General features: G+C 39.1%; 1 protein-coding gene across 6 annotated transcripts in view; it reads left to right on the forward strand.

The window, feature by feature from the left end:
• LOC149133325 (uncharacterized) overlaps positions 1–10,000 on the forward strand; it is a 411,948-nt gene that overhangs the window by 348,913 nt on the left and 53,035 nt on the right. The window lies entirely within an intron of this gene.

Below are 10,000 nucleotides of genomic sequence, written 5' to 3' on the forward strand. Positions count from 1 at the left end.
GCATAGCATTTGAAAGAGATCGAAAGAGGTGGAAATCCGTTGGTGCTCTCCAAATCAGGAAAGTACAGTGAGTGTAGCAGCACTTCCCAGTCATGCGTCTGAATGGTTTCCTTGGTCATATTGGCGATATGAGGGTGCGGGCGTTGTCGTGCAGCAGAGGAACTCCATGCTGCCGATTAGGTCTCTTCTTTTGAATAGCCGCTTTGAGTCGTTCCATCTGTTGAACATAGAGTTCCGCGTTGACCGTTTGGTTCCTTTCAAGCAATTCGTAATGGATAATCCCTTCCCAGTCCCACCATACGCACAACATCGTTCTACGCGGATGAAGATCTTGTTTCACGCGCAGTATCGCTTGTTTACCGGGGCTTAACCATTCCTTACGCTGCTTCATATTGATGTACAGGCACCATTTTTCGTCGTCAGTAACGATTCGGTAAAGAAATCGTTGCCTGTGTCCATGAGTTGAGCGGTGACGAGCAAGCAAACCAGCGGAGATTGTGGCTCGTTGATTTTTGTTGTTGTCACTTAAAGCATGCGGAACCCATGCTCCATCCTTCTGAACTTTTGCCAACGAGTGAAGATGCTTCTCTATAGCAGTGTGGGAGCATTCCATTTTCTCTGCCAGTTCCCTTGTTGATTGATGAGAATTTTCTTGCAAAAGTTGGTTTAATTGCTCTTCATCGAACTCAACTGGACGTCCAGAACAAGGTGCATCTTTGAGGTCAAAATTTCCATTTTTGAACTTGGCATACCCATCATGAGCGGTTCTTTCAGCTATGGCACCCTCTCCATACACAGCACAAATGTCGCGAGCAGCTTTTGTGGCCTTAGAACCTTGATTAAAAGCAAAAAGAAGGAGGTGTCAAAAATGCTCGTTTTTCTTAACTTGACATCCCATTTTAATGATCTGAAAATAAACAAAAATTAACTAAAATTAACTAGAAAAAAAGAAAAAAAGATTCCAAAATGATGCAAAAATAGAATTCTCGAAAAAAAAAATTCCAAAATTTAAAAACGCAATAAATTCCAAAATTTAAAAAAACGGCGGGAACTTAGTTGACAACTCAATGTGTGTGTGTGTGTGTTTGTCTGTGTGTATACGTGTGTGTGTGCAGTCTTTGTATGTATGTATGTATGTATGTATGCATGCATGTATGTGTGTATGTGTGTATGCATGAATCCTGTCTTTCTGGGTGAGATTTTGTTAGCGCGTTGGTATACAAATTCACGTCATCAAAAGCAGATTAATTAATGAGTTGCCACTATACCTATACCTCGGCTAACCGTGACCATTAGGATTGTGTACACAGTATCACTTTCAGTTTTTAGCAGTTCAAATAGCTTCCGGATCTCCTTTGTATCACATCCTAGTAATTTAAGTACGGTGTGGGCACGGTTGGAATAATTTTGATCATAGATGTCTCGGAACAGGGATAATCTGACGCTAAAGAGCAACAAAAGTAGTAATTACTAAAAAAAAAAAAAAAGCGATTTTTAATAAGGAAAAAAAAATACCCAAAGATCTGCTGATGAAATTAAAAATGTATTTATTCCAGTAATGAGTTTGTCAAATGAAAATAATTCGTTGGTTTTGCTTCTCTTAGACAATCCCTATCATTCCAAACCATTCAATCACGAAACCATTCATACAAATCTTGTTTCGATTTGTCACAGGATTTCATTCAAGTTTGATTTACGTTTTACCCTCTTTCGCCGCCACCGCCGTCCCCTCTTCCCTTTTTTCTCTTCCTTCAGTTTTTTCAGTCTCATTTCTCTCTCTTACTCCTCGAATTCATTTATTTCAAGTATTCCATCGAGTGTAATCCTTGTCTATCTATCGATCTATCTATCTATCTATCTATCTATCTATCTATCTATCTATATTTCTGTTTGTCTGTCTGCCTCTCTCTCTATGTATGTCTACACATACGCGCGCGCACACATACACGCACGCACACACAACTATATACATACCCATGCATATACACATGCACACATGTAGGCAAGCTATCACGCACATACACATACATATATACATACATACGTGCGTACATACCTACATACACACATATATTCATACGTACATACGTACATACATACATACATACATGGATGCATGCATCCGTGCATCCATACATACATATAAATACACAGACACGCACGCACACACACACACACACACACACACACATACACACACACACACACACACACACACACACACACACACACACACACACACACACACACACACACACAAATATATTGTTGACGTCATAAGAATTTTATAAACTTTCGGGTTTCGCTACTAAGAATAAAGTTTCTAACACGGATCGAGATTTTATTATGATCCCAATGGTAGAACGCCTGTCGTGTCTACAGGATATGTGGTTTCGTATTCCACGGGCAGTCTTCAGCTTTTCTTCTTACAGAAGAAAGTTTTTCACTCAATGTTATTATTTATAGTTTCATGCGTGTTCCGAGCCCCACTTTTCCTCAATAGAATTATATATATATATATATATATATATATAGAGAGAGAGAGAGAGAGAGAGAGAGAGAGAGAGAGAAAGGTTAAATGAACATCACCGATGCTTTGTTCCACGCAGAAACGGCAAGAAATACCCAGAAGTTTTTGAAAGCTCTTCTACACCATTGCATTGCTGGAAACCCTTTCATATCGTCATTCCGTATCTTAGAGTCAGTAGCGTTTCATTCTTAGGCCGTACGCTTCACCTGTGTGGAGCAGCGAGGACTCAACCAGTTCCACTTGCGGTCTTTTATCAACCATGGACAGGGACAACTGATGAAGGGGAATAATGATAATGAAGGGGAGGAGGAGAATGATGATGATGATAATGATGATGGTGATGGTGGTGGTGGTGATGATGGTGAGGAGGAGGAGGAAGACGATGAGGAAGAGGAAGAGGAGCTTGTGTTTATGTGTGAGGAAGGGACAACATACACCTCCTTCCTCCCTGGTTACCTACTTACCTAGCAACCAGCTTTACCCAATCCCAAGCACATACCTACCAGCAGCTAACAAAAACATTTAGCTTCCATCAAACCTTAATACAAACTTATGCACCGTTTACGTCCTTAGCATGTAGCTGGCATCCAACAGAACGTATAGTAACAACTACCCTACCATCCACCCCGAATATACATACGAAGCCACCCTTCACTCAAAATATGTAGCTAACATGTTGTATATATCTCGTATATTTATCCACTACCCGTAAAATTGTGTGCGTGTATGTGTGCGTGAGTGTGCATGCACATATGTGTGTATGTATACGTGTACGTGCGCATGTTTCTATATGTCTGTAGCTAATGCCCTGTATTAATGCATAGATAACATTTTATGTTGACTGTGTCTCCCTAATACATTCTGAATATATAGATGTAACTTACTACGAACGAACGATCACTGAATTAATATGATACATGTGTGTATGTGCGTATATATATTTAAGTGATGCATTCTTCCCTCTATAATACGCACACATTCACACACACACACACACACAGACGTGTGTGCAGCTACTACATATATATATATATATATATATATATATATATATATATATATATATATATATATATATATATATATCTTGGGAAATACATACGATACATACATGTGTACACACAGGGGTTAGACAAAATAAAAGAAACGCCATTTTTTAGTTAATAATATTTTCTTTTTGCAATATTGCTGATTAGAAACTGTATTAGTCCATATATACATATTGATTTCAAATTTTGGCACAAGGATTGTCCGAATATATACGTTGATCGTGTTCGTCCCCTGGGCTAAACATTGAAAGGGCTAAGGTAGGTTTTACTTGAAGAGGGATCGAAATTCTCCTAACCGCTCAGAAACTACGAGCCAATTCCTCGACAGATGTCAAACGTAGACTAACACTGAATTAAATAATAAAACTTCCATTAACAAGGTATTTCCATTATTTTGTCGAACACCTGTATTATATGTACTTAGGTTCATCTTGGCTTTATAGAGAAAAAGAACATAAGCCTGATGAAGGCAAGGAAGCTGAAACTTTGAAGTCATTGTCAACCTTTTCCTCGTAAAAGTTGATATGTCTCAAAAAAAAAAAAGAGAGAGAGAGAGAGAGAGAGAGAGAGAGAGAGAGAGAGAGAGAGATACATACATACATAAAGACATACATGTACACATACAAATACATATATACATATACACATGCATGTATAAATGTAATTGAAGTTTGACTTAACTCCGCATTTCTCAAAGTTTCGTGGGTAGGACATGTCCATCTCGACCAATGTTCAAAGGGTAAAATTCAAACATCCAATCTATCCTTCAATTAAGCGAAAAGAATACAACAACCTTGTCAAACGGTATCTTACAATTCAAAGAACAAAACACTAAAATGGGCAATTAAATTAATGATCTTAAAGTAAAGAAAACCTATATAATCGGTACAAGATAATGCCATTTGTGCGTAGCCGAAAAGTTTCCTATTGAGAAAAAAAATACTATAAAAATCACTTTCCGAATTATTTTAACATGAATTCCAAGTACTTCACTAAGTATTTCCACTTTGACAAATTCCCATTAACATTCTGGAAATTCATTATTGAACACCTCCTTCCCTCTCTAATTCACAAATCACTATTTTACTATGATTTCTACGTCCAATGTATTTCTGGCGGGGGGGGGGTATCTAGAAACCTATGACATCCCACCTCTGCTGGATGTACTGTACGATGACATCCTCATGTTCCAATCTGATTCCCTAAATTCCTCATAGTCCTTCTTCATATACCTATTTCAAGAGGGCGCATGACCTAGTAGTTAGGTTGTTGCATTCACGATTTCGCAACCGGAGTTAGGAGTTGCATCGATATTGCAATATACCTTAGGCTTTATTATTACTAGGAACGTACGAAACAAAGCGCAACTAAAAATCTGAAAACAAGCGGGGATGTTTAAGACAAACTTGAACCTTAAATTCAATGGTACCTCGCAGAAGATTGGGTTTCAGTTTCCCTTCTTTTACGCTCCTGCGCTGTCCTTTTTTTTTTTTCTCACTAACTATGCTTCAGGATTATGTTTACAATTCATTTACCAGTGGAATACTCAACTACTTGCTCCAAAACACAATAAGGAGATAGTTCAGTTGATTGAAACAACGTGTTATTTATCATCAAAAGCAAAGGAGTTTCAATTTTTAATACCAATATATGTGTAATATTTATTATGTGAGTTGAAAGTATTTAACATATCATTTTATACTGTATGTATTTTATGTAATTTATACATGTATATAACATGTATAAATTGAAACGAAAATGTGGTAAGAGTATAAAACTGAGAGTAGCGTGTATTTGAACAACAAATAAGAATAAGGGTATATTAACCCTTTGCCTGTCCAAAGAATTTTCATGAGTTTGTCTTAAACATCCCCGCTTGTTTTCAGATTTTTAGTTGCGCTTTGTTTCGTACGTTTCCAGTAATAATAAAGCTTTCTTTTCATAAGACCTAAGTTATTCCGGTGGTTGAAAGGAATCGGAAATGTGTATCATAAATGATGCATAGACACCAAGGAAATATGTTCAGTGTATCACATGTAATATTTTTTTTTTTTGGCACTCCGTCGCTTACGACGTCGAGGGTTCCAGTTGATCCGATCAACGGAACAGCCTGCTCGTGAAATTAGCGTGCAAATGGCTGAACACTCCACAGGCACGTGTACGCTTAACGTAGTTCTCGGGGATATTCAGTGTGACACAGTGTGACAAGGCTGACCCTTTGAATTACAGGCACAACAGAAACAGGAAGTAAGAGTGAGAGAAAGTTGTGGTGAAAGAGTATAGCAGGGTTCGCCACCATCCCCTGCCGGAGCCTCGTGGAACTTTAGGTGTTTTCGCTCAATAAACACTCACAACGCCCGGTCTGGGAATCGAAACCGCGATCCTATGACCGCGAGTCCGCTGCCCTAACCACTGGGCCATTGCGCCTCCACACATGTAATATACGGGACAAGCAAAAGGTTAAATAATATAAAAGATAAATTCTACATTTGTTGAAATTATCTCCATTTCCAGAGAAGAGAGAACAATCGCGTGACGATAAATGGAACCAACGTTAAACGAGAAAGTGGGACAATTTCAAGAATCAATAATTCTTCAAGATTACATATCTTCTAGGAAAAGACAGTCTAATTGTCTTAGATAGAATGGATAGTTGTGGACACACGTGTTTGTGAGTTGTGAAGTGCAGTGTATATACGTTAAAGTAAAACGTGTAGTACTGAGCATATCTGAACTGAATAGTTATTGCGTTTAAAGCGTTGAGCATAATGTAGAATATATTTATGTATGTATATTACAAGTTGTAGTGTCGAGTGTGTATAGTGTAGATTTTGCACAATAAGCATGATTTTGTGTATAAGGTATTGTAAGTTAAGGTAGTAAGTTTATAGAGAAATATACACCTTATATAATAGACAGACAGACAGTCAGATAGATAGATAGATAGATAGATAGATAGATAGATAGATAGATAGATAGATAGATAGATACATTTCTTTTATTAGCCACACAGGGCTCAACAAAGATGGGACGAATACAATGTAGAGCTTTTCTTTTTGGGAGGGGGAAGGAAGAAAAAAAAAGTAGGGGTGGGTGTCGATCAAAAGGGATCGTAGGAAGGAAAAAAAGGGGGGAGTTCGATCAAAAGGGACTGAGAGAAAAAAAAAGCGATCAATAGGGATCGTGTATCACAGTAATGTTCTCGTGTTAAAAGAGGGGAGGACAGTTTAGGTTTAGCCGTGGAAAGAAAAGCCTACGGAAAAGACCACGGTAACCTTGGTCAATATTGTCATTGCAGAAACTATAACAGTAAGTGACTCTCTTTTGCCTTTTTGTTTTTTGTCTGGATTTTTTTTACTCCTTTATGGCGTTATGCTCAAGGTGGCTCCGTCATTCACACGTGCCATCCTTGCTACACTTACCCATCCTTTTTTGAAGCATTCACTAGACAAGACTTCCCTTTCTACTCTCACCTTCCTCTTCAGATGATACTTGAAGAAGTTGATGAGAGATTGCCCAGAGAGGAAAGTCTTTGTCTCTAGGCCTTTCAGACGCGTCCACCATACACATTCTTTCGCCATAGCCACAAGTACGATGAAAATAGCTCTTCCTTCCCGTTTAAAGGAAGGAGGCGCGACAGTATTCACGATAGACTCGGCTGATAGACCGACTCGTCCCACACTCGATAGCAGTTGTTCGACGTAAGCCCACAGCTCGGAAATGGTGGGACACTGTACGAGTGCGTGCAGAACGGTTTCGTCGCTCTGCCCGCATCTCGGACAGGTCGGCCCCGTGTTTCTCGAGCCATGCCTGTAGAGCTTATCCCGAACAGGTAGTGCTTCTCGATAGCACTGCCAGGCCAGGGATCTCTGGAAGTTGTCCATAGGTCCCGGCCTGTAGGTCGTCTTAAACAGGCGGGTCAGGTATTCCTCGTCGACGCCCAAGTTCGCCCCGAGATCGTCGTCGTACCTTCCCTCCACTAATCCACTATAGAATGCGTTAGTTGTGATGCAGTCGCTCAAGGTTGACCCGGGTTGTTGGAGTTGCCGGAGAGCAACGCTACACTCGCGGTGCCATTCGCCCTTCCTCGGCCTCTTCTTGATCCACGACTGCAGTTCGGTCATGGAGACGAGCTGCGGGAAAGCGCGCCGCACAAACGGTGACCACACCTGTTCACCGCTGTCTACGTAGAGCCGGAGATGTCGCAGTCTCAGCGCGTGTCTGCGCATCATCAACCACGGCATGCCCAGTCCTCCTTTTTATATAAAAATTATTGAGAGATAAAATGCTTGTACGTGGACACAATATAAAAAGCTGGTTCTATGTAAGTGTAAGTCTTACACTTGACTAAGATCTTCCAACGGATGTTGTAATTAATACCTGTTTCTTTTATGGACCATATATAAGTGGATAATTTGGTTGTTTTTCTTTTTCCCAGTGTCTGAAGCTCAAGATGTGATTGTTGAACCTGGCTTTAAAATTGCCCTCACAAATACCAATGGACCAGCACAAGATCGGTTTAGGAAAGACATTATCCAAATGATGAAAACTTTCGGTCTTAGCATAACTACAGATACCAACCTGACGGTTCTCAATTTCCTAAATGTATCTTTAGATTTAAATAAGAATATTTACAGACCTTATAGGAAGCCCAACGATAGACTTAGTTATATTAACGTAGGTTCCTACCCCTCCCCCATAGTATTTGAAAATTTAGTTAAAAACATTAGCAAAAGAATTTCTAGCCTCTCCTTCGATGGGACATATTCAATAGTGTTGCCCCAGTATACAGTAATGCTCTAAAATATAGTGGATTTAGCGAGAATATAACCTATACACCTGTTACCAGTCCAATAATAAAGAAAAAGAAACTTAGGAGTAGGAAAACTATCTGCTTCACACCCCCTTACTCCTTCGAAGTGAACTTTAATATAGGTAAATATTTCTTATCACTTATAGATAGACATTTTCCAATCAATCATAATTACTGAAAGCTCTTCAATAGACATAACTTAAAAAATCAGTTTTAGCTCAACTACTAATTCTAAAAATATAATCGCACACAACAGACAAAAACAACAAAATGAAACCAGCTGTTCATGCAGGGATAAAAATTTGTGCCTTCTAAATGGCGCTTGCATGTCCAAGACCATCATTTATGAAGCCACCGGATTTCATGAGCGTGGGTTTACCGTCTACGAGTTTTTACTTTCTCCCTATTCGGATAATTTCCCTTTATATAACGGTTATTCTCATAATTCTTTTGTTTGTCTTAATAACGGTCATCTTCATAGTAATTTCCCTTTATTTAGCAGTCATTTTCATAGCATAACTGACGAGATGCCGGAGCAGATTTCCGCCCGGACATTCGAAACTCGGAGTTTTATTATGGCAACCGAATAACTGTCACATATATTAATTACAGATAAATTCCTCTATTTACATAATATCGAGGTCTCATTCATTCTTTTGTTGTCATACTATTACTATTAATATATATATATATATATATATATATATATATATATATATATATATATATATATATATATATATATATATATAATTATATATATATATTTATATAAAACTTAGATAAAACTTAGATATGTTTCGACCAAAGATTGGTCCAGGCCATGTCTAACTTAATAGCACCACCTGATAGGATTATCTAAATCCTTTTTACAGTCAGGTTTTGTCTATGGTCCATTCAACTAGTGAGTTCTTATTAAGTGAGTTGTATCCAGGTATGGGTGGCTTGTCTAGTATTCTTTGAAGAAAGCTGTCTAGACTCCGTTTAAAGCTGATAGGATCTGTTTCCTCTTTTATCTGTTTCGGGACAATGTTAAACAGGGCAGGGCCTGTTGAGGAAAAGAAATTATACCGCAATGTACCTATATGTTGTGATCCTGAATTGGACAGGAGACGTATGGCTCGTGGTCTTAGCCTTGGATGAACCTTGAAACTAATGTTCAGGTCGTTTGGGCAATGCTGGCGGTATATTTTCCACATCGTACAAATGATGTACCGCTCGCGGCGGCGTTGGAGAGAGTAGAGCTTCAAGGCTTTAATGTGGTCCCAGTAATTAAGATCAGTCATGCCTTCAATTCATATGGTGAGTGCCCTCTGGGGTGATTCAATCCTCGAGATGTTTTGTTTTGTATGGGGAGACCACAAGGAGAAGCAGTATTCGAGGTGTGGCCGTACAAAGGAGGAGAAAAGCGGAATGATGACACCTTGTTCTCTGAACCGGAATGTATGTATGTATGATTGCCAGTCATCGTGTATATTCGTTCTTGCGTTTGAAAGTATGTATACCTATAGGATCGGTGTATGTGTACGCGGGCGCTTACGTGCGTGCGTGCGTGCGTGCGTGCGTATGTGTCACGTTGCTCTAGTCCACTCAGCTGGCAGCAATGAG

Source organism: Octopus bimaculoides, chromosome 11 (assembly GCF_046866305.1).
Source record: "Octopus bimaculoides isolate indiv1 chromosome 11, ASM4686630v1, whole genome shotgun sequence".
Taxonomy (NCBI): Eukaryota; Metazoa; Mollusca; class Cephalopoda; order Octopoda; family Octopodidae; genus Octopus; species Octopus bimaculoides.